The sequence below is a fragment of the Acanthopagrus latus genome, chromosome 14 (genome assembly GCF_904848185.1).
Source record: "Acanthopagrus latus isolate v.2019 chromosome 14, fAcaLat1.1, whole genome shotgun sequence".
Classification (NCBI taxonomy): domain Eukaryota; kingdom Metazoa; phylum Chordata; class Actinopteri; order Spariformes; family Sparidae; genus Acanthopagrus; species Acanthopagrus latus.
This window is the reverse complement of record NC_051052.1, coordinates 14,906,420-14,930,146: the sequence shown is the minus strand read 5'-3', so window position 1 is coordinate 14,930,146 and position 23,727 is coordinate 14,906,420. Positions and strand designations below refer to the sequence as shown.

Genomic DNA, 23,727 nt, shown 5'->3' with positions numbered 1-23,727 from the left:
AACTTTAAATTAAGGCTAATATCACTCTGTGTGCCGTTGGATATGTAAATGGGCAACTGTTTGCTAAGAAATTTTTTGATTTTTTGATATTTCAGAGTTGGGTGCACAGCTTGCGTCTACCTGAAAATGGCCTAATAATTGCAAGTTACCAGACAGATCGACGCCTTTGGCCTTCCTTCTGACGCACAAATTGACGAGCGAGCCCGCTTTCCGCTGTGACATGCCAGGTATGCAGAGGTTTGACCCTTAAGGCAGCTTTTGATCCTCCCACTCAAGCTCTTTCTTATTCCTCACTGCTCTCAACATTTTCCAACACGTGAATTCCTTTTGAATCGCTGTCAAATCGCGTGCGCTGTTCTGCCCATTTGAATGATTCATCCCGTCAAGGCTACTGAGACCTCCAAAATACAAAGACTCCTTGCATGGTAGCTCAGGTAGGCAGCACGAGGCAGCCAGGAGGAGGCTGTCTGACTATTTGAATCACTCTGTCTCAATTCATATAATTCAATTTATTGGCCCTGTAGTTATATTTTAGTTTATATTTCATATTTTCTCTTGAATACAAGTTAACACTCATGAGGATCTTTTCTGACTTACCATTTACATTAAGGGTTATGTTTCAGCATTGATCGCTATGAATTTGAATGCAGCGCTCTTGAGATACGTGTACACTATAGATGCAATATTCTTGTTTGAAATATGCTGTTTTTTGAGCCAGGTGTATAGAACACTCCTTTCTTTCCCTCCTTGAAGAGCTGACTAATTTCTTTCAGTTACTGTATGCACCCACCCCCCAACCACCCCGCCATCCCCCGCCTCCATCTTTTTCTATTCTCATCCAGATTTCTCTGAGGTCTACCAAGTCTCTGATCGTCTGTCTCTGTGTTGTTCTAAGATAAAGCCACCTTTCACTGTTTGAGATCAAAGACCGAGTTTGCATAATGGGAAGGGAGAACGGTGAGAGTGGTGGTGTAAAGCGGAGAAAAGGGAGGGGACTGTGGATTCAGTTGAATAATCTAAAATGGAATCCTGACACTTTCCCTGAACCCTCGCTTTTAAGACTCTTTTTATGCGCCAACCCAACCATGACCAAGTAAATCTTACAGGCAGTTAGGATTTTATACTCATTCACTCCCTCCTGTATTAATAGCTTTTGGCGGGAAAAAAAAAAAAAAAAAAACCTCTTCCATTTGATATCACAGAACTCACTATTTTGTGCATTGTCTGATGGCTAGCATAATTTTTTCTTCATTTGTCAATTTCGCAAACAATAATTTCTGTTCCATATACAGCAATATAAATATAATCAGGGCTAGCTGAAAAGCTTGTAACACATCGCCATACACGCTTAACACAGTCAATTGCAACAGGTTAGCACTTGATGCTAATTACCATTAAATCAGCAGTTTCCCCATGGGACTTTTGTATTGTGGCAAGCGCTATGCTAATGGGCCAATGCTAGCAAATTACACCATAAGGTATGCTAGCAGGACTTCTTTAATATCACTAAAAGACCAATATAAGAACAATACATGCACAACTCACCAATGAGAGCAGAGAATCTAGAGAAATTGTTTTTTTGACAATGCTGGGACTTCAGCGCTTTGACAGGCCGACCAGAGAGAGTAGGTAGAAAGGGAGGAAGTGATCTCGCCTAACCCAGATATTTATGTTTTGCAACTCTACCTTGCATGATATTATTGGTCAATAGTTCTGACAATCTCTCTCATACTGACTTATTTTCCTGTTTCTGTTCTATGAGATGGATCAAATTCCAGCTAATTGTAAATACCCGTCATTTGGATTAATGGCTGCTGAAGCTTCTGATATTGTTTTTCAATGACAGATTTCTTGTGGAGCTGAAAAAAAATGTCCCTCACTTGTTCTACAGCAAATGCAAATTAGAATTGAGTCATGTAGGGAATCAAAAAGTGAATTAGTAAATAAACGTGGGTTAACAGGTTTTATTACGCCTCGGCGTTGTCTATCTGTCGACCTTGGCAGGCATTCACAGCGTGCTGACGGTATTAACACTTGTGTGGTTGCGTGAGTACTTTCGTACTTTGAGGACTTTGAGCACAAACCCTTGGTGCACAACAAGCAGACGTGCAAACAATATTTCATTGTATTATTCAACACTTTCACTAAAACATTGTGCTTCATAGTTGATCATACTGGTCATTTATTGTTTGTTCACTTCTTGAAGTTTTTCATCTATTTACACCAACACCAGGGTTTTTTGTTCAGTCATTTCCTGTTTCTATGTCATTATTTTATTTTGTAGTTCTCTCCTCATGTCATATCTCCTCGTGTCTTGCTGTAACTCTGCAACGATTAGACCAATAATCAATTAGACAACTATTCTGATTGTCTATTCATTGTTTCACTCATTATCCACGCAAACGCGTCAAACTTTGTTTTTTATTTGACGGTTTGTTGAACAAAAAGAACCAAGTAGCTGCTTTACTTTTCCTTGCTGAACTTTGTCAAACAATTCTGTGGGGTTCTCATCAATCGGAGGTAGTTTTTATCAGATGAATTTCCTTGAAGAGGTGCAGCCATTATTGCTCACTGTTCTGTTAATATCAGCTGACCAAGAAAAGTGGGCAATTTCCTGCGAAGCTGCCTTCAGTCAGCAAAAGATCAAGGTGTCCAAGGTCGCTGCTGAATTATTTGTCAGAAGAATCACTGCAACCCCCCCTCCCCCTCGCGATTTTGACTCGTTTCTTTATCCTGATAGAAAAATCATTTTTGAGCAATTTATTGTCAAATCTGTGTTGTGAATCGGAGACCTCCTGAAAGGGGTCAGTTTTCCTCAAACAAAATAGTCAATGCAACATTTTGCCTTGCTATGTGGAAAGGCACTCGAAGGCAGAATGAAAAGCCTGGCATCACAGCCTCATCCTGAGTCATACTTCCTCCCTTCTTTCACAGATTTGTGTTTCTCTTTAGTCCTGATCGGACAAATTGTACAAGTGGGCACAAGGGTGCAAAACTTTAGTGCCCATGTCTACCCTCATGGGTGTTCATCAGGAAATGAATTCAGCATATCATCTGAAACCTGTTGGGCCATACGGAGGAATCATGAAACTGCAGAACTGTGAATAACTCAACACACACCTTGGGGACGTCACAATGGAATCGTTTTCGTTCTGCAGCGAAAACCTAATAAAGTAATTGAGACTTTAATATTTCCTGGCAAGCCTAATCATGCCGTAATGAATTATAAAGGTGCCGGAGGCAGTCAGGTATCGCCAATAAACACAGTGGACAGGAAAGGACGCGGCTCACGCTGCCACGAGCAATATTTCAAGGCAGATTTCAATCTCAACTGAGCTTTATGGGATCCAGGCTGTTAAAAATGTACTTATTTAATTTCACTTACCTGCAAATATATTTTCTGTGTGATTTACTGGCCCATAAAAACTATAAGGCATCACATTCTTATACCAAAGTGAAAAAAACATGGAGGCCGCTTCAGATTTTGATTGTGCTGCAATGTATCATTCATTCACGTCTTAGTGCGCCAACGAACAAGGTGTGATTGTCCCAGCACTGAATATAGGGTTAAAATCCGATGCTAGTTCAACACCTACAGCGTGTGACGAGGTTTGTCTCTTCTCTGCCATTGGAAGTGCCGTGAACCGTATTTCTTAATTGTTAATGGGCCACTGTCAGACATTTTGGAAAGGGGAAAGTCATAAGTCTCTCAGGGCAATGAGCAGCGGGATGATTAAGAACGCGATGTGCCGAGAAACATTTCCGTCCTTGGTTTGGGCCCGTAGCTTCCATAATGGGGGTCAAACAGCAAAACATTTAAATTCACAGTTTAGAGTAATGCCCAAGGAAGACAAGCACAGCTGTCTTTACATATTTACCCCCCCAAAAAATACCTCACACCTCCCTCCCTTACACAACCTTCGCGTGAAAGACTCTCAAAGTTTGTAACAGAATATCACTTCTGACTCCAGACCGGCTTATTTACCTTCACCTAATCTCACATCTTCACCTTCTCAGTGAAGGGAAAAAAAGAGCCACTTACAGCAAATAGATGACGAGCTGTGCGTGGCTCAGCGGAGTGGTTTATTTTCGATTCATTGGCACTGAAGCAAGAGTGATGTGCAGAGTAATACCTGTTATGGGATACGGCTGTTTTCCCCTAGTCCGACACTAAAGTGACTCCACAGCTGAATGTCAGCCACCCTGCCGGACTCGTAGTGGTATAGACAGCAGCGGTGAAAGAAAGGAGAGAAAAAGGCTGCTGCTGCTGTGGATGTAGCTTGATAGGAAAAAAAAAAGGAAACCAGTATCCAGATGCCTCATCCGAATGAGCGCAAACGGCTAAAATATCTCATATTTCTGCACTCGGCGGTATTCTGACATCAAGACAGGTTTATGCGAGGGGGAAAGGACTGCAATAACAGTACACTAACTCTCCTGCCACATTTCAAAAACAACTCCCAATTCCCTTCCTCCCCTACTCTCATCCTCCCTCGCTTATCTCCTTTTTCTTCCTCGGTCTCTGCTCTCATCTATTTTTCTCTTTCTTTCCTCGTTCTCTCGTGATCACCCCTTTTTCTTTTTTTTGCTGCTTTTTTATTTGCTATTCCCTCAACCGCGGTAGCCTAATGAGCTTCACCCTCACTTTCTTCATTTGTCAGTTTGTCTATCTCAGCCACCCCCATCCCCCTTGTTCCATCTCCATAAGCTTTCCTTTTTAAAGCACTAATATCTCGGTCTGCGGGTACATCAGCAACCCGCGCTGTGACATTAGCCCCAACAAATCTCATTTTCTTTTGTTTGCTAGTGGGGATTTTCACTAATCATCGAGCATGTTTGTTGTTTATCCCAGTTTGGGGGGTGGGGGGTGGGGGAGCTGCTTGTATACACTCGCGTTAGCATGTTCGAGTGTGTGTGACATGTGTGCGCAGGTCCTCACGTGTCAGCTTCATTGCTCTCGGCGGACGCTACCGGAGCGAATTTACAACTCTGGTGGGACGAGGTACCGCAGGGGTGGGGCGAGTCGGTGGGGAGGGGAGAGGGGGAAAAGGGAGGAGGGGTGAAGCAGAGTAGTGGAGACAATCCCCGGGCCTGCTATCAGCAAGGCAGAGTTATGGGCCGCGCGCGTAGATGCCTGAGACACTTAGAGCCGGAGCCCCGGGGGCCGCTCAGCGCTGCGGCGGGTGTCTCTGAATGTCGTCATCCTCTGCAGTAGTGCAGAAGTGTCACGGCTCTGCGTATGTGTGTGCATTTGACATTCGCTTGACAACATTTAGCGACCGCTCTGGCCTCAAACAAAATAAAATTAATATGTCTACGTGCGCATAGCTGTGCACGCCGGACTGCGCTCCGGTGACTGTGATCAAAAACGCCGTCACAGAGAGTAAAGTTCAACATAACGCAAGCTAGATTATTCAGCAGACTTACTGCCTGACACAGAGAATTGCAGTCATCAATAATTAACCGCATACCTTTACAGGAAGTGTTTATTGCAGAGGCCCATTCAGGCTGCACAATGGAGCAATGTTAACTTCATTATTAAAGGTTTGAAAGAAAAGCTGTTTTTTTCCTCTGAAAGCTTACGGATGCAGACAAACAGCGCAGCTCCCCTGAAAATTCATAGGACGCAAGAAGAGGTTTGAACAATGGCGGACATCTGAAAGTACTGACTATGACGTTCATTGACACATTGCGATACGATTATTGGCCTCACAGATCACTTCATCCTCCACCATCACCATGTTTGTTGGTGTCAGAAGCTCCCTCTTCTGGATGTTTTAATCAAGATCCATTCTAACATAAAGGAAGCGTGCAAGTTTGTGGTCAGTGGGTTACATTTTTTCAGATGGATGTATTTTTTTGTACGTTAATGGGGCATAAATGAGCCTCAACTGTCCTGTCAGCAGTCTGCCTCTCCTCATCCTGCCCTCCTGCTGGCACCGAACAAGGCCCGCCCGTCGAGCGCAACAGCTCGACCCTGGATGTTGCGATGAAAGCAGGTCTCTGTAAAGACGTGGGCACGCCAGTCTCTGATTTCTCGTTGCTTGGCCCGCCAAAAAGAGTCACATTTCATCCATTTTATTTTCTCCTGCGACCAGACAATAGCCAGGAGCAGCCTTAAATCCAAGCTGCATTAGTATTGCTCTCATCCCAGATCCCTCCTTCCCCTCTCCGGGGTGGGCCTGCTCGTCAGGGTTAGAGAGTTGCCGTGGGCAGTGGTAATCACAAAGGCTGCTGCTTTTAATCCAAAAGCTGAAAAAAAATAACTGCAGAAAGAACAAAAGTGTAGTAAAATGTGTTCATCTGCATGCGCCGCCGTTCTGACAAGACAAAAGGGTCATGCAATTGCGAAAAAAACCCTAAACCCTTTACATTTATTGTTGAGCAATATCTGTGTTCGTAAACCAACACCATTGACAGAATGGAAAGGAAGCCTCGCAGACCATTCTGCCAGGTGGAAATCAAAATGGACCCTGCCACAAACACAAGCTGCTGCTGCAGAGAGCAGACGGTTCTTGCCCTCAATTGTTGTTTTTTCCCTCAATCAGACCAGACCAGACATACCTGAGGGGAGAGCACAAGCACATCATAACCGGCAGCGTGACAGTGATTCAGCTCTGTTTTCACCGAGTTGCCAATGTAACTTTTTCACATTACGTTCAAACACAGCCACAATTTAACTGGCATAGCCGGTGCGACGCGCTGGTAGGCTCTAATTTACAACGCTACCTGCCAACGTGGACCGGGTCACTGTAATCCTGCAGAAGCATGGAGCTTAACTAAATGGTTAAAATGTAAAATGTCACTGCTCTCCAATTATCCGGGCCTATCGCCGCGGTGTGATCGCTGCCACGCGTGCAGTAGTTAGCGTTTCTGCCTTGGGGCTAAAAAAAAAAAAAAGACCCACCTGCCTCTGTTCTACGGGAGCGGCTCCATCAGTCGCCGAGAAAGTATATGAGAAGAATCAGTGCCAGATCTGATTAGATCGCCTGCTAACTGCTCACCTTTCGGATTTGATAAGCTCGCCTTTATGTTTATCCAGTCCCGCCACCTATAGATAAAAAGATCTGTTATTTACTTGACACCGGTTTTAACGAGGGAGCCCATTTGGCTTTAACAGCCTCTTACAGGGGATCAGATGGATGGGGTGGAGTGTCATCGATGGTAATCAGAGCTCTCCAGCCAGCTTTCCAGCGGCTGCGAAAAGGAGGTGCGTGATTTGATGACACGCTTTAATCACCTGCCTCTTTGACTCTGAGAGGCTTTTGGGTTTTAGCTTCCCATCGAACCCCACAGTTAAATGATCTCGAATGTTTTCTCTCGGCCTCTCCCCCCTCTTCACAATCGAATTTAAGCTGATTGCCTTATGGCCTTTTAGAATGAATGTCCGCGCCATGAAGTAAGCCAAAGGTCACGGAGACGACACAGAGATCTTGGGATGCTGATGTCTACAGACGCGTGTGATCGTGGCTGCGATAGCATCTTGCAGTATTTATGAGCGCAGACGCAGCAGCCAAAAAGCAACGAGGCGACGACGACACAATCAAATGAAGACAGAACTGTTTTTTTTTTTTTTTTTTTTTTTTGGAATGGGACAGGGGGCTAAAAGTGTCTGACAGGAAAATCAAAGTCTCCAGTTCTTCTGAGTTCACACTGCTTGTCTGTCTCTCTCGGGATTCCGGTGGGACAAGCTTGCCGCCGAGTGTCAGAACCCAGTCGGAGTGGAAGAAAAAAAAAAAAAAGTCGCTCTCTTTCAACACATGAGTGGGCGACGTGCACGAGTGTGCGCGCCTGTATATGTGACATTGTGCGTGCGGCTTTTGTATTGGCGCCGCGGCGTGATTTTTGACAGTAATGATGTGGGGCCTTTACAAATTGACAGACGGGGAAGGACAGAATGAGAATGGGAGACGAGGCAAGAGGAAAATGAGAGCGACGGAGTCTGAGAGGAAGAATTGTCACACAGCGAAGCGGTGGACAATGGGAGACTATAGTTCTGTAGACTACATTTCCTGCTCCATCTGTCTCTTTCCCTTTCTCTCTCTCTCCGGCTGTCTCTTCCACTCCTCTCTCTCCATCCATCATCCGTCTTTCAATCCGGGGTCACGGGCCGTTGTCATTTAACACGGCGGGTGCCGGGTTTGCCCTCGCTGAGGAAATGGGGTCAGGTACCTTTAACCTGCGCCTGGAGACAATCCGCCGTCCAAAATAAACACCATTCATACAATTACAAATGAGATACACAGCCACCCTTTCTCCCCCCCTTACAGGTTTAGAAACACACCCATTATTCCATGTAATGCGTTCGAAGAAAAAGAACACATTACATTTTCTTTGCTTCCTGGAAGAGCCTGGAAAGGCGCCGCACTGACACTTCCATTGTTGTCAAGGTGCTGCGGTGTAATGGGGAATTTTGCACAATGGCGCCATTGACTTGACTGAGATTAATAGGCGACCCAAAGAAGGCGATAGAGTGACTTTACCATAACAATGGCTGTTATCCATCAGTAACGCAGCCCAATTGCATGTTTGTATGAAATAATCCATTACAGGCAACAAAGGGAGAGCCACGGGGACGCTCTCATCCCTGAGTGCATCCCCGGGGACCTAAATACTCCGCCCCCCACCTGCACGAAAGACAGAAACATGTCGCGGACAAGGACGATTGTGTACCCCCGACGTGCTCCGTCGCCTCGTCTCTCGCAGCAGATTACAGCACTGCATCAGTTGTGACGTCCGTAGGTGTAATGGATTAGCTTGTCTTGGCGTATTATCAGGCTTGTCTATGCTCATGAGATGTGCACACATGACCTTTTATGATCATACTTTAGCATTAGGATGAAAAATAGCAACCTTCCCCCCAGCGATGCAAAGCTAAATTGCTCCTTTCCTGACATTTTTTTTAATCTGCTGCTTCTCCCGCCAGGCTGAAGTACTGTATGAATAAAGGATTGTGAAGTACACCGACATTCTCTGGAGGATTACGGTGCTGGATTAACCTGCTGACCAGTTTGGGCAGGAATGGTTGATGCAGCGTGTGACAGGATAAGAGGTATCTAGTATATAACAGCTGATAATAATGTAAGCTGATACCATACAAAATAAATGATTAAAGGTGATGATAAATGATTGTATGTTTCTTCTAAAAGGGCAACATGTACTGTACATAAAACGTATGGTCTCCAGAACGCTCTTTGAAGCTAGAAAGGTGGCAGGGTCCGCCACATACAATTATGAAATTGTGTTGTCCTTTATAGTCAGTTTGTTTATTTAATTTGTTTAGAAAAAAATCAGCCAATTAATTAACTGATATGAACTTACACGTACATAAGTAAAATACATTGAAGATATATATATATATATATATATATATATATATATATATATATATATATATATATATATATATATATAATATATGTAATCTGCAAGTAAAAAGTACTATAGTTGACCCCATATTTAGTGGAGTGGAGGTATAAAGTAGTGGAAAATTGATATACCTAAAAGTAAAGCACTTGAGTAAATGTACTTTGTCACACTATAGTATATAGACTATTACTGTTCTGATCCACACGCCAATCCAGGAAGTGGGAAATACAAACCGATTATATTCGAACTAGAACCCACATCTTCTGTGAAATACAATACGATGAGGAGGAAAATTAAAAACGTGATCAAATTCTGATTTCATTACTTTTATTTTTAAAGCTGGAGGGCAGAAACCATGTGTTGCATTTTCTTTTGGATTCCATTTTTATACATAGATAACCTCGCCAGTGCTTCAAGTGGATGCCAGTTTGTTTACACTGGAGAAGAGGCTTATGGGCAGGAAGCCGCGTGTGTTTGCTGGGTTTTCGGGGGTTGTCTTTTTGGAGAGGGTTTCTGTCTGTGAGGTGCCTGGGCTCTGGAGAGCTCTTAATGAGAGCTGATCGTGTTAGGCATGGCGTCAGGAGGGAAAAAAAAAAAGAAAAAAAAGGAGCTTTTTTCACTGCTATATATTCTCGCCCACATGCGCGGGGGAAAAAAAAAAAAAAACAGACGTTACCGAAATGCACATGCAGATATGCGTTTTTAAAAATGTTGCAACACTGTATGTCCTCTCATCTGTGGGGGGGCTGCTAGACGAAGCAAAACTCTCGCGCCCTGTTAATAATTACATTTCGCCTGTTCTTTAGGTGTGTGTGTGTATCTTAAAGGGGAATTCTGAAGCTTTTATATCCCTACAAATCCCTCCCAATCCTTTCTCCCTGGGTCCTTTCTGCTCATATCTCTTACCAACCTCCTCCTTCAAACAGCTCGTATCTCCCACACTGTCGATCTCTATCTGTGTTCACTTTGCTTCATCTTCCCTTCTCATTTGTCTTTCTTGTGCTCTTGTTTTTTTCCCCCTCTCCCCCCCTCGCCCTCCTCTCCTTCTCCTACAAATCTGTCGTTATCAGTGTGCTTCTGTAAACCCCTCTGTACTTCCAATTGTTGCAGTAATTTCACAAATACGAGAGAGGGGAGAAAGGTTTTAAAAGGGGAAAAAACAAAAACAAAAAAACTCTAGCACCTCTATCTCTGGGGAGGTTTCTCCCAGTTGTTGCCTGAACTCCAGAATGCATCTGTTTCACTAAACGCCGGCGCCCAAAGTAATTAAAATGTTGCTGGAACAAGTGAAGTCCTTGAACCTCCGCCTCTGTCAATCCTTTTCTCTCTCCCTGTTGCCATGGTGCTCCAGGCGAGTGCAACGTGTGGTAAGCCACCCGCCACAGCGTTCCATTACAGAATGAGAGCCGCCGCTTTTGCGCTCTCTCAATTTCACTCCCCGCTCCTTCTCTCCACTGCTCTTGAGAAAGTGTGTCGTGATTTCTCTCTCAGTAGCCCCCCCGCCCCCCCAGCACCTCCTTGACTTCAAACGTGGCAGCACAACTCGCGTGCTTATTTAAGCACCTCGTTTCCGAAGAGCCAATATTGTCCTAACCTTAATGTGGTTGAAAGGTTACCTACCCCTGTATGTACACTTGGAGATGCACTCCAATTAATACGTGGGAAAGTAGAGAAACAAACCAGACCGCCATTCTCAAGGGCTGTTGCGCAGCCGGGCGGGTCGGATCGCGTCTTTTCGGATTTAGTTTTCTTAGATACAGAAAGATTCTCAGATGTTATCAAAGTTGAACCGAAAGTGATGCAATAATGCTGCTTTTCACAGTAGTGTCTTGAAACAGGACACAAGCTTCTGTTCTCAATAGTACTGAAATCAATCTTGAGTTTGAATTTTGTATGTGTCTGATTATACAAGTATGACCAGTTTAAGTCTAAGTAAGGAGTAGGGTCACCCTGGGCTGCCATGACAGCTTCAGTTCTCCTTAAAGGTCCCATATTATGAAAAACCTGTTTTCTCTCTACATATATAAGCTGGTCCTCCCTGAGCCTGGCAGCTCCCAGAATGAGGAAAGAAAACGATTCCTGCATGGTCTCTGCAGCCCACCCACTGGTAAAACAGCGCCCCTACAGGCTGTTCAGATTCAGCTCCTGTTGTTATGTAACAAAAGTAGTCATTTACATAGACAGGCCTCCTCTACATGGTGATAGGAGATATCAGAGAGGGGGGCGTTCATCCCCAAGTTGAAGTGCTGTGTGTCCAGCGGTGAGATAGCAGTGTTTCACAATGTCATCGCTCAGAGACACGCAAATAGCTCTGTTGTTTGTTGTAAAAATCAACATAAGTGCCCATATTCTGTCTCAGCTACAGAACTACAGAAGAGACAGTGCATTTCATTTTTAAAGACAACGTGCCAGCTGCAGTTCGTGTTAGCTTGTGTGTGTGTGTGTGCTAACCCGTTCACTTCATCTGCTTCAGTAAGGAGGGTCAGTACAAAGCTGGCTTTGCCTCGACACTGACCCTCGTAAAAAGGATCAGTCCCGACCACACCGGACCCAGCAACTGCACCTGAGCTAGTTGCCTATGAGTCTGGTGAAGTCAGCTGGAAATTGGCTAACTGGTTAGCTCCACTTCAGTCCGCTAGTTTCATTTGAAGCAAGTTGAATGTTAATAGTATTACGATGGAGCTTGGGTGTCACAGTAAAAAGTCTGGAAACATGCAGACTGGAGACAGAGATAATATGAACAGTGTCCAAGAGTTTGGAGACTGTGTTGGAGACAAACACAGCTTTAGTGGTTAGCCATTAGCTACATGGCAGTAACTGTAACACCACATATGAACAAACTAACATTATTCAGACACACTAACCATTCAGAAATGTCCTGCTACAGCCGCAGAGTCTGTACTTCTTCAGGAGCCTCTCCTTCTGGGTCTGATTCTGGGTCAAACTGGTTTGGCTGAATGACAGCATCTCTGTGAGCCATAGCGATACATCCACCATAACTTTAGCGCATGCTACCACTAGCGCAAGCAGCGTCCTCTCCCTGAGAGGGGCGTGTAGCAGGCAAGGCAGGCGTTGACAGATGGAGCTCATTAGAATTTAAAGGTGCAGGCACAGAAACAGCCTGCTTTCAGTAGAGCTCAGTAGAGCGACTTTTAGACAGCTGAAATTCAGGGCCACAGATGGGTTTGGGGCAAAACATTTCGAATACAGAGTTGATGGACCTCTGACAGATGTGTGAAATTGATGAAAAACAGTATAATACGGGACCTTTAAGCACTAATTCTAAGAGTGTGTAACCCCACTGGAGGAATAAACAGTTTTTCACAAGAAATTTTCACGAGTTGTCTTGGTGATAGAGCTAAAGAGTCCTCATTTACTTGTCAGCCCAAAATCTCGGAAAAGTGTTCATTTTGAATGAGATCTGGTGGCTGAAAAATGGCCATTCCATATGAATCACATACTTTTGTTTATTTCGATTATCATAAAAAGTTGTGGGGGGACACTTTTAGCCAACCACAGAGCAATGGGAGGAAATTCTACATCTTTTGCAGCAAAAATAACCAACTTAATCCATGAGCATCACAATAAACGTGTGGCAGTCAAGTAATTTGGTTTGTTGACCAGATACCAGTATTCCACTAAATCCAGCCCTGCCTGCTTTCAATGATTGTGACATTGCTACGATTCAGAAAGTCCGTCGGCAGACTTGTAGCTACACTTTAGCACTTCAGCTTTGAATTAACACCCGAGCACCACTGCGCCCACATGGACTGATGACTTTGCGAAGGTAACGCCACTAATGAGCTGACATCAGCAACCCACGAGCATATAGCTACATAAGGGATCCACTCCTAATACCCATAAGATAAAACACACAGCCATTTACCCCATGACCTACTTTGACCCGAGAACATCCCTCTTCAAACACCCGCAAAGCACATGACTCATCATCCCCCTCCGAAGCGGCATCTGATTAACTCTCCCATACAGCAGCCACGGATGCTGGCAATGAGAGTAGCCTGTAACTCTTACAGCCTTGGGCACGCTTTCCGCTTCCTAGAGTTAGATTTGGGAGCGCTAGCCAAGCCTGCTTCTGTTGGTATTTTATGGCAGAGCTTGGCCTCTTGATCATGGGCTGGGTGCAGCTGAGCAGCCTGCCAACGGCCTGCTTACGACGCCCAGAGCTTGGAATCTGCACGCGAAGCTCCACTTGGCAGCATTTAATTGAAAGCAGAAAGCATATTCTCCTGTGAGCTCTCTCGGCAGTCCGCGGGGGGTCCGTTACCTCGGGACGATCCCTGTTTTTATTTCTCCGCAGAATGAATCTGAGCCGTACCTGCAGAACGGAAATGGTGACACTTAGTTCAATAACCCAGAATAAACTATACAGGGGCCAGTTGTTTTCATGTATTTGCTTCATAATGTACTTATTGTCAGAGTTGCAGCATCTCCTGTTTGCCTGGGGAGGTTTTAGACCACCAAATGCCTCTCCCAGATGTGTCACCAGTTGCCTAGCCGAACTGGCGGCGCCATTCCTAAAATGAGATGAGACATGTTTCTCTGTGGAGGTGGGAAACTACTTTCTGCCCGTAATCCACCTGGATGTCTGCTTGTTAATGACATCTGAATTTGTCATTGGAGACGTTTAAAATGGAGCGTGTTGGCATCAATAAATCATTACCACATTAATTTTGAGAAATTGGTATAATTACTGTGAGCGAATGAGAACATCAGAAAGAGAGCTGGCTGACTGGCCGGCCGTTGGACTGCATTTGCATTCCTCAAGACATCAACTGGATTGCTTAACAGCATAAGACAGAAACTATTACAGTTAGCGAATAGAACCAGCTGAGTTCGTATTCTTATTTTTCAAAGTACCGCACACACACCGGCTCCCCAGAGGGAGGACGAGCAGCTACATCCTCGTCAACAGCAACAGTTGACGGGGAATGTGGTCGTGATTTCGAGAAATCACACAAGCAATGTATATGGGATCCTGCCTAATCACTCGCCTCGCTACACTTGCAGGCCGCGGCCAGGTGTGTGGATGTGTGTGGAGTGTGTGATGTCAACCAATTTGAAGACGAGGTCAAGGGTTGATGCAGTACAAAGACGTAGCTGTCTCATTTTGGTCGGCGCGGCCCTATCGAGGGCTCCTCATGTTTTATTCACCGCGCTGTCGGTTCACCTCTCGCTTTCCTCCATTCAAGTGCCACTCACTCCAGCCACCTTATCTGCAGTCCGATTCTGCAGTATATCTAGTTTCAGTAGATGTGGTCGGTTCTTGTTGAAGCAGTAACTGACATAGTTTTATATGTGTGAGCTCATTCTCCAAAAACTGCACATTTAAAAAAAATACCTATAAAACTATCCTAAAATACCTTTTCCCAGTTGATCCCAGAGTGTGTTTCTGATGACCTGTAACTGCCCTGATTTGCTAGAAAACACAATGGGTCCACATTACCTAGCCTCATAGGTCCAAATTCAAGTTTTAATAACAATATCACTGAAAATTACTAATTAACACTTGTTTATCTGAGGAAATATTCATGCGCCTGGCAAGAAAACGCCATGACCTTAAGAAAATACCCCTGCCTGAGACAAATGGAGACAAAAACTCATCATAGTTCTTTATATCTTTATTTACTTTGTGTAAATATATGTAACGGCAGCAAACTAGTTCTCTTAGGTGGAAAGGCCAATTTAAAAAGAGCATTAGACAACGTGAACTTGCATCATTTCTAGGTTTATTGCTTTAAAAAGGGTAATAAATGATATTTCACTGGATTTGATGTCTCATTGGTTAAATGCTGCATCAGTCATCTCGTTCACTTGTCTACACCGTCATTTTTGGCTGTTGTAGGCTCCAGGGCAGGCATAGAAGCTCAAATCTGCTCAAATGAGCTGTTATTCAAACGGCTCCCACCTCAGGATCTCCAGCATAGAGGTATAATAGCATCTGCTGTGAAATGTGAGGAGTTTTTTGACAAATAAAAGCATGTTTTATCACCATTCAATCAGTAACATGAGCAGATTTGCTTGAATATGAAACATTCAAGGCAGATTATCAAACACCCTGACAGAAAAGGCACTTTATGGCTGAAACGTGTTTCCACCCCCCTGACAAAAAGTCTTAATGGCAGGCTTGGTATCCGTATGTGCCTCCCAGATATGAGTCCCGCTGCACCTCCATCCTGCTGCCGCTGCCTCCCCTGGCCCTCCACTGCCCAATCCACTGAGCTCGTAAACCTCCATCTCCCAATTTACTTTCCCTTTATGAGCCATTACCACGTCACGTTATCTGCAAAAAGGAAAAAAAAAGTTTTAGTGGCTCCCCTCCCTTTATCTCTGGTGTGCTCCCCTCAATATATGGCACAAATCAAATATCTGCCTTCCTGCATGCCTGCCCACTCACCCGGCTTCTCTCACCATGTCTCTTGAATATGTAAAGAGGGGTGTATATTGGATCTCGTATAACACGGAGCACACAGTGGTTTCTTGAGCAAAGTCAATGTTCTGTACAGTTTTATTTCCTGACTGTCACAGACAGGACCCCAGACACAATGTGAGAAAGAAAATACTGAGAGAGAAAATACACAGACTAAGGTTTCACTTGGCTTGTAGAACTCACACAAGGGAGTGTTTGCTTAAATGTGTCTGGTCTGCCTTTTTTCGTAGCTAAGCTCCTGAAAGGAGGGTTTTTTTTGTTTGTTTGGGCCCCCAGCTTGCTTTTCCATCAGGTCTGCTCTCTTCTGTGAGATGTTTTCTGCTGTGCTGTGAGACTGTGAATGGGTAGGTTATACAATCTGAACTGCATTGAATAGGAACTGTTCTACGTGAACCCTTCTTGCCGATGTAGCAGAGGTTATCTTTTAAAGTACAGAACAACAAAAGGCGCCTCTCGCCTCTGTCTCCAATCTCCGGGCCTTAACTTGTATCCAATTCTGCCCATGCCTTCACTTCACCTCCTTCACTTACTTCTCCTCCGTGTTTTCTGGTTTTCCCTCGCATTGCTTTGTTTTTTCAGACCGTCTTTTTGTGGTGAGCGCAGTCGCCCCTGCCGTAGATGGGGTCCACGCCTGCAATGACACGAACATCGATTTAATTATAATAAACAGGTAGGGGAGCTTGCCAGTGACTAATCTTAGTCAGCTTGATTAATGATGTTTGTGTAGCCAGAGTCTGAAATTAGCCAGAGATATAGAAGAGTGGCTCTCTCTGTGCATGTGCGTGCATACATATGTGTTCGGTCTACTGTAAGTGCTACGACTCTAAAATGGGTGCACTGTAGTTGAGTGCGCACGGGCGACTCCCCTCCCCGATCACAATACAATCTTTGTGCATCACTGATCTCTGAAAAACAATCCATGAATCATCATTAGTTATTAGGATAATTATGCCCAGCCGCTACCAAAAAGGCGGTCGTGGCTCTCCCGATGCCTCATAAATTCTCCGCTCAGTGTAACCGAAGTGTTGACAATCATTTTTTTTCCTTCCCTGTCATGTAGAACTCTCACCTCTTGTGCTACATTCCCTTAGAGATGATGTGGGTTTTTTTGGGAAACATTTGTATTTTCATGCAAATGAAAAGCTCCTCCTTTCTAACGACTCATCTACTTATGTAAATGGTACATAATTGTGGCACAAATTTTTTGCTACTTCCATTCATTTCTTTGCGGCATTCATTCTTCAGCTCTCCCTCTTGGTATTCAAGAGTTTTGAATTATCTCTAAATAGCATGGAACTGGAAACAGCAAGAACTCGAAGAGGATAACAAATAACATATTGCAAGTTACTGAAGTGAAAACTTGTTTGCCGTGAGCAAAATATGGATTTGAACTTGTGTTAGCATAGTTATTTCTTTTTTGAACATGTGTGAGAGGACAGTTCTGTTGAGCAGCACCATGTTAAATTGCATAATGCACAATAAGGTGGCCTCTATAATAACTAGCATCTTCTGTTGATGTCCACAAGATGAGTCCAACATGTCCGCACTCAAATTTGAAATTACAAACTCAATATAGCTGCTCTTTTGAATTACAATAATCACTATCACTGTGGCAAAACACAATATAGAATAGAATAGAATAGAATAGAATAGAATAGCATATGCCTTTATTGTCACTATACACATGTACAATGAAATTAAATGATCTCACTAGTTTTCATATATGCAGATGATGCATTGGTATGTTTTAGAGTTGGGTTGTGCAGGTCGGGCCTTAATGCCAAATGACAGCATTTCAGGTGCAGGTGGAGAGAGCTAGCAGCATGCACCAAGCTAGCAGAAGTCCAGTGATAGCCAGTTAGCTTAGTGCCACAGGGGGGAGGGCTTCCATATCTTTTGTTGAGAATTGCTGGATTTTAGTAATGTGCACACCGAACTGCTATGCTACTCTGCTGGGAGTGACTGAATCTCAAGCACCACCTAGTGGTGAAAGTTTGTACAGATATTTGTATGTACAATGCATGTCGGCAGGTGCATGTTTTTCAATATAGGCACATGGAATCCCATATGATCACATGTACTGTACATAAAGAACAGCAAATGGTACTCAGTGGGTACACTCATGCCTGGTTGAAGGCCTGCACATGTGCTTATGCTCAGCAGCCTGCACATATCCGTGCTGTTCATGTGCACTTTTAGTAGCACTTGAATTATCCTCCCAGGGCACTTAATGGAAGAAGAAAGTCAAAGAGAGGACGACGCATCCTGTCTCTCTCCCTCTCTTGTCCTACAGTAAGATAAGGAGATGCTGTACGCCAGCCTAATGAAAGCCCTCAAGATATACTCACCATTTCCCCCTAATGTTCCACCTATTAGTTATTAATGGAGGCGCTACACACACTGAAAGTGAGCTAGTGAGCCCTGGGATTGGCCGCCGTGTCCCAGCCCTGGCTGTGTTTTCACTCTGTGAAGCGGGAAGAACAGATTACATCCCCTGATCCTAATCCTTCACATTTGTACAGCTATTTGACAAAAACAGTTTGAGCCCAAGTTCATGTTCGCCGCGCTCTAAAATGCTACGTGATAAATACTTTATTCTGTGCTACATGTACAGCCTCAAACAGCACCATTACCACTCCACCCTTGGTCCGTCTCTGTTTCTGCGTCACTTTGTCGCTCTCCGAAAAAGAAAAATCTGCCTCGCTGAATGGGGCAGATTATAGCTTTTTGAGATGCGAAGGAGTCCTTTTTTGTTTTCTGCTCCTCGGAGGATTCCATCTGTGTACAATAATGTGAATGAAGGTCAGTCTCAAGCCACAATGGACCTCCATATCTCTTTGCCACCTACCACCCTGCCCCTCACCCACTGCCTCCTCTCCGAGCCTCCCTTTGCTTATCAGAGGCGCTCACACCTGTGGCGGGCCGGCTGCTCTCTCCAACTCTCGCCAGAGGCCCCAGACAGGATGGTTGCAGATAACCTTTAAATCCAAGAAAAAAAAATATGGTAGGGACAGAGTTGGAGGGAGAAAGCTCTCCATCCATTGCTAGGGATTGCGGGTCCTGCTGGCAGGCGGCCTGGCTGGGGATATGCCCAGGCTTAGCTTCATCCCAGAGACTTGGGCCATGGGCCAGCCCTGTCGCTTGACCTAGCAGTATAAGAGGGGCCAGAAAATAAAGGGGCTGGACTCTGTCTTCCGGCTTTTAGAGTGCAGTGTTCGAGATGGTAAGCTCATGCATCACACGCATTAAGGGAGTTGTGAAGATGGGACTGTGTGTTCATCTCTGCTGGCCTTTGTATGGAGCACGGCGCCCTGTGGTTCTGTGTGCAGCACCAAACAATCTGTTTCAATTGTCAGCATCCACTTAGCCCATACCTGGCCAGGCAGGAGGGGAGAAACGAATGAGAGAGCGAGAGCGAGAGGAAAGGAAAATAGAAGTTAAGGGATGCAAAGAGCAGTTTCTTTGGCCCCTTGCTTTAGAATTACTTGACTTTTTCAGCGGGAGGTACAAGCAGCAGCATCATAAATTTTCGGAGAAAGGGTTGCTGTGATGACAGCCCCAGGGTGAAACGTCCAATAGAAACAACAGCCCAGTGTGTTTACTTCCTCCGCCTCTCAATTTGGCGCCATTACTCATCCTTCTCAGCGTGTGCCTGCCAGCCTCACCACCTCCAAACTCGCACAGAAAAATGCAGATGCTCATGAAATTCTAACCAGTGATTTATCAGGCCCTCCAGAACACATCCATATACTGCTGCTCTTATTTAACTTGAATGAGACAAATTGATCAGGATGTGTGAAGGACATAATCATATGTTACAGCAGATACGGCGGATGTGAAGGTGCAATGTTTTATCTGTTTACGGAAAATGTCTCTGTTAGCAGCCGAATTGACCCTGGACTGTGAACATCAGGGATGCAGCCTACAGACTGCCACGGGCTGCAACATACAGTAATGTGGGCAGTGGCTGCACGCCAGGAGAAGGCTACCAAATATTGATTCATTACAAATAAATCAAGTCGGTGACAGTTCCTCGTGTCTTATATCATTACGGTGCCTTTTTAATAATCCGTTTAATTAAAAAGCCATCCTGGATTAGCTCCTCCAAAATAATTAATGCGCGTGTGTACACCAAGTAGCACACACGTCAGCGTCTGTTCACATTCATCCTAAGCATAGCGTGGCAATGAAAGCTTTTGTTGACATGTCCCCCCACTGAAATGTAATGAATACATGTTTGTGCATGGGCTTTCCTGCACATCATGTGTGACCGAATGTTTCATAATTCGACGTCAGAGTCTTAAATTATTTATCCCACCTCGAAAAACTAATTATGCAGAACGCTTGAGGTGTTAAGGACAGTCCTCCAGGCACTGCGTCTTCCCTGTGTCCTTTCAACGAGGTTTACGGGTGCTTGAATTGTGGCTCATGTTTGCTCATTAAGCGCCGGAGTGTCGACATGGCAAGAGCTAAGTGAGTCCCAAAACAGCGGAATCGAATCGGGGAGAAATCAAACGGCAACCTCCGTCATGTAGCATCAATATGCACAGTGAAGTGAGGCCACTAGGTGATGGCGAATGGCTAATGAGCACTGCGGTTGAACCTTGAAGCAAACTTAACAAGTTGTTGCCAGACTCGACGGGGGCTCAGCGTGCCGCCACTCTCCGCTGCAGGAGGGATGAAAGAATCTGCTCGGGGGAGGAAAAGATGGCAGCGATGTCTTTGTGTACAAGCCCTAATGAATAGAAAAATACAGGGATGGGGAAGATAAGAGCACCCAGACTGTCAGCGTATATGTATGACAGAGTACATGTGCACGGATTGAACAATCATAATGTTTTCTTCAGCATACTGCTTCATTTTAAAGATCCCGTCAGACATTTATCAAGATATATACAAGCATTTCTTAAGTGTGTTTGATGTAGTTTTTTGCAGGAAAACAGTATAGTTACCAAATTAAAAGCCTTAAAATGGCACCTACTCCTTCTACCATATTTAAAATGAATATGCAAATACACACAATGTGTCTCCTACTGCAAAATCCGTACTTAGTGTATGTACTGAAATTGACACATTGAGCAATAAATACAAACAAAACATCATCAAGTAAAACTCAGGAGCTCAAACATTCAATTTCCAGAACAAGAGGACACATTTTTGACTGGTGGGGGAATCAGAAGAACAAGAGCAGTTTGGTGAAAAATGTATCTGTTATTATAGGAAAGAGGTGTGCTGATAGGCCATGTTTTGATAGCTACAACAAATATGTGTCAAAGTTCAAAAATAGGACCCAAATGCAGACACAGAGGCAGGCAAGTTTTAAATTTGTCCACACAGGGCTCCCCTTGTAACAGGCTCTGTAGCAGGGGTGCCTAAACTTTTTTTCCTTTGGATGGCCAAAACTTAAACACAACATTGGACCACAGCCCAAAAGCAAACACCAATTGTACTGTATTGTTAAGAGAAACAATTGTGCTAGGATAGTCCTTCTCTATAGGCTCACCGGGGCATAGTTGTATACTTTCACTCCTTGTTGTAACACTAACATGTCAAAATAATGGATTGAAACAAGAGGACCCACAACTAAAGACCCCTCTGCACCTGTAATGTGCTCTTCGCTCCAGCGGGCTGATTTTCCTGCTTCCACCGAGCTCAGTGGCTGGAAGCCAGTCAGAGGTTAAATTGTCCTCCACCCACAGCAACCTAACAGCATAGCCACAGGTAGGAGAGAGTGGTACCGTGTTGCCTCACTCTGATCCACACCTGGATGACCCAAGAAGCCTGCTGACCCATAGGTGCAGAAATATGCCAGAACACAGCCGATGACCATTTTGCTATGAGCCCATAATCATACTCCCGCTGTGAGCATCTCACAACAATTGGATATGCCACATGCGCGAGCACACAGCAGACACAAACAATCCAGACCCCCACCACCTACCGCAGAATGAGGCACTGATTTATAAAAGGATCAGTGTGCTGCGCCACCCTGGACCCAAAATTCAGGTGAATTTGATCTGCCCGACACCACAAGGTCACTTTGGGCTTTACAGGGCCAGGATGAGCCAGGTCAAGCTATCTGAAGACGAAATGGAAAACTCAGAGACCTTTGCACACAAGGAAGAAAACGAAAATGGGATGTTCTTATACTGTACAAACAAGGTGCTGGGCCAAAGCAAATTCCCAAGTTAGTTCTAAAACAAGCAGACGGCCAGAGTGGACCATCAGGGCACTTACATCACTCAGCCAGTGAACTGGAGTCAGTTTTAACTACAGTGCTATCTTCAAACACTGCAGATTGGGAACACTGGGAAATCCCCTCAATGGACTCAAACAGCACATGGGAGAGTCCTGAGCTCCACATGAGGCTTGTGTTGAGGCACAGATAGACAGCTGGTGTGGATCATCATGATGATTGAGGAAAATCTGCAGGGAGGTGAATGTTCTGCCCTGAGGAGAATAGATCCACTCCTGCTTGGCTGATTCCACATCTAGTTCTCATCTGTGGGGGGTGTTTGGCCTCTGGGCATGTCAGTGCTAACCAGATAACCTGAAGTCCCCGAGCGCAAATTGTGCAGAACGCGAATGAATTCCGGGAAACTGAAGAATACGGAGTCTTAACCTATGAGGCGCCCAGCTTGTCTGTCACCGGCCTTGGGGTTTGGCCTTGGTGGAGAACTGGGCAGCAGCACAGGGAGGCTTAGTGTCAGACTGGACCATCTGACATGAGGATTATTTAAACACAAGGAAGAGACTGCATTTGTAGAATTGGGTTAATGTTGGACAAGGTTAGACGCCTAGAAAAAAAAAACGTTGGATAGCTGGCCAGCCACCAAATCATTTAGTTCATATCCATCCTTGTTTATCCTTCGCTGTTTTGTCTCAGATGCTCTTGTTTTTCACACGACTACTCAATTTCCTGGCAATACCGGCACAATGGAGAGGGAAAAACCCTGTGCCAAACCAATATGAATCCTCACAGGATTAATTTGCAGCTGATCATGTCTCTAGCTTGGCAAACGGTCACATAATCTTCTAACTTCCAAACAAACAACCAAACATAATTGACTTTGCTGATTTGGCAGCAGTAAATATATATTGGACCATGCTTTGCTTATACAGGCTACGTCATTCCAGCGAGGACAGGGGGAGAGAGGAGTGAAACAGTCATAAAGCAGCCACAAATAAAACCGCAAACAGATGGAGGTTGTCAAAACCACAGTGACCGCCGTTAATGGGACACTCTTATGCACCATTCAGGCTGTTGGTTAATATTAATGAAAGGTGCGTGCCGTGCAAAAGGCCATATTTATTCTCATATTTACTCGGCGAACCAGGCAACTGTGGATGAGCCTCCATCAATATCACTTTGCCCCACCCGCAGGGCTCCGCTCTCCTCTTATTGGATGTTAACGATGTCTACACCTGCGCCTGCGGCGGCGGACCCCCGCTTTGGACCGCGGCCATCGCTCATGATGGTGCTGGCCCACAGGCCGGGGGAACGCAACTGGCAGGCCAAAACCAGCCGGCATCTGTTGGGGGTCGGCTGGGCCACAGCTCCGAAGAGCCCGGCTGCCTGTGGCGATTTATTACTGGACACAAGTCGCCTCTCCGCCCCGCCACCCTGCCCAGGAGCTCTATTCTACAGGCTGAGTGCAGGCTTAATCAGAGCTGACATGCTGAGTGTCCTTGGGTGGACTGACATAGCTATTGCAGGTGTGTGTGTGTGTGTGTGTGTGTGTGTGTGTGAGAGAGAGAGAGTGTGTCTATGTACGTTGCTGTGGCAGTCTGGAAGCAGTGAGAGACTCTTTGTGTGTTATGAGCAGCAGTGGGGTGGGGGGGTGGGGGGGCACAGCAACAAACACCTCCTTGACTGAGCCAGGAATACAGCAAGCGGAGTTGTGACTTGA

General features: G+C 45.0%; 1 long non-coding RNA gene across 5 annotated transcripts in view; it reads left to right on the top strand.

Moving 5' to 3' along the window:
- Positions 1-23,727, top strand: part of LOC119032897 — a 201,555-nt gene that overhangs the window by 55,847 nt on the left and 121,981 nt on the right. For 4 of the 5 annotated variants that reach the window (XR_005079078.1, XR_005079079.1, XR_005079074.1 and 1 more), the window contains one exon: positions 96-227. This is a non-coding gene — a long non-coding RNA (uncharacterized LOC119032897). Of the gene's footprint in view, positions 1-95; positions 228-8,926; positions 9,053-23,727 lie in introns of all 5 variants that reach the window. The other variant, XR_005079077.1, reaches the window with a different exon arrangement.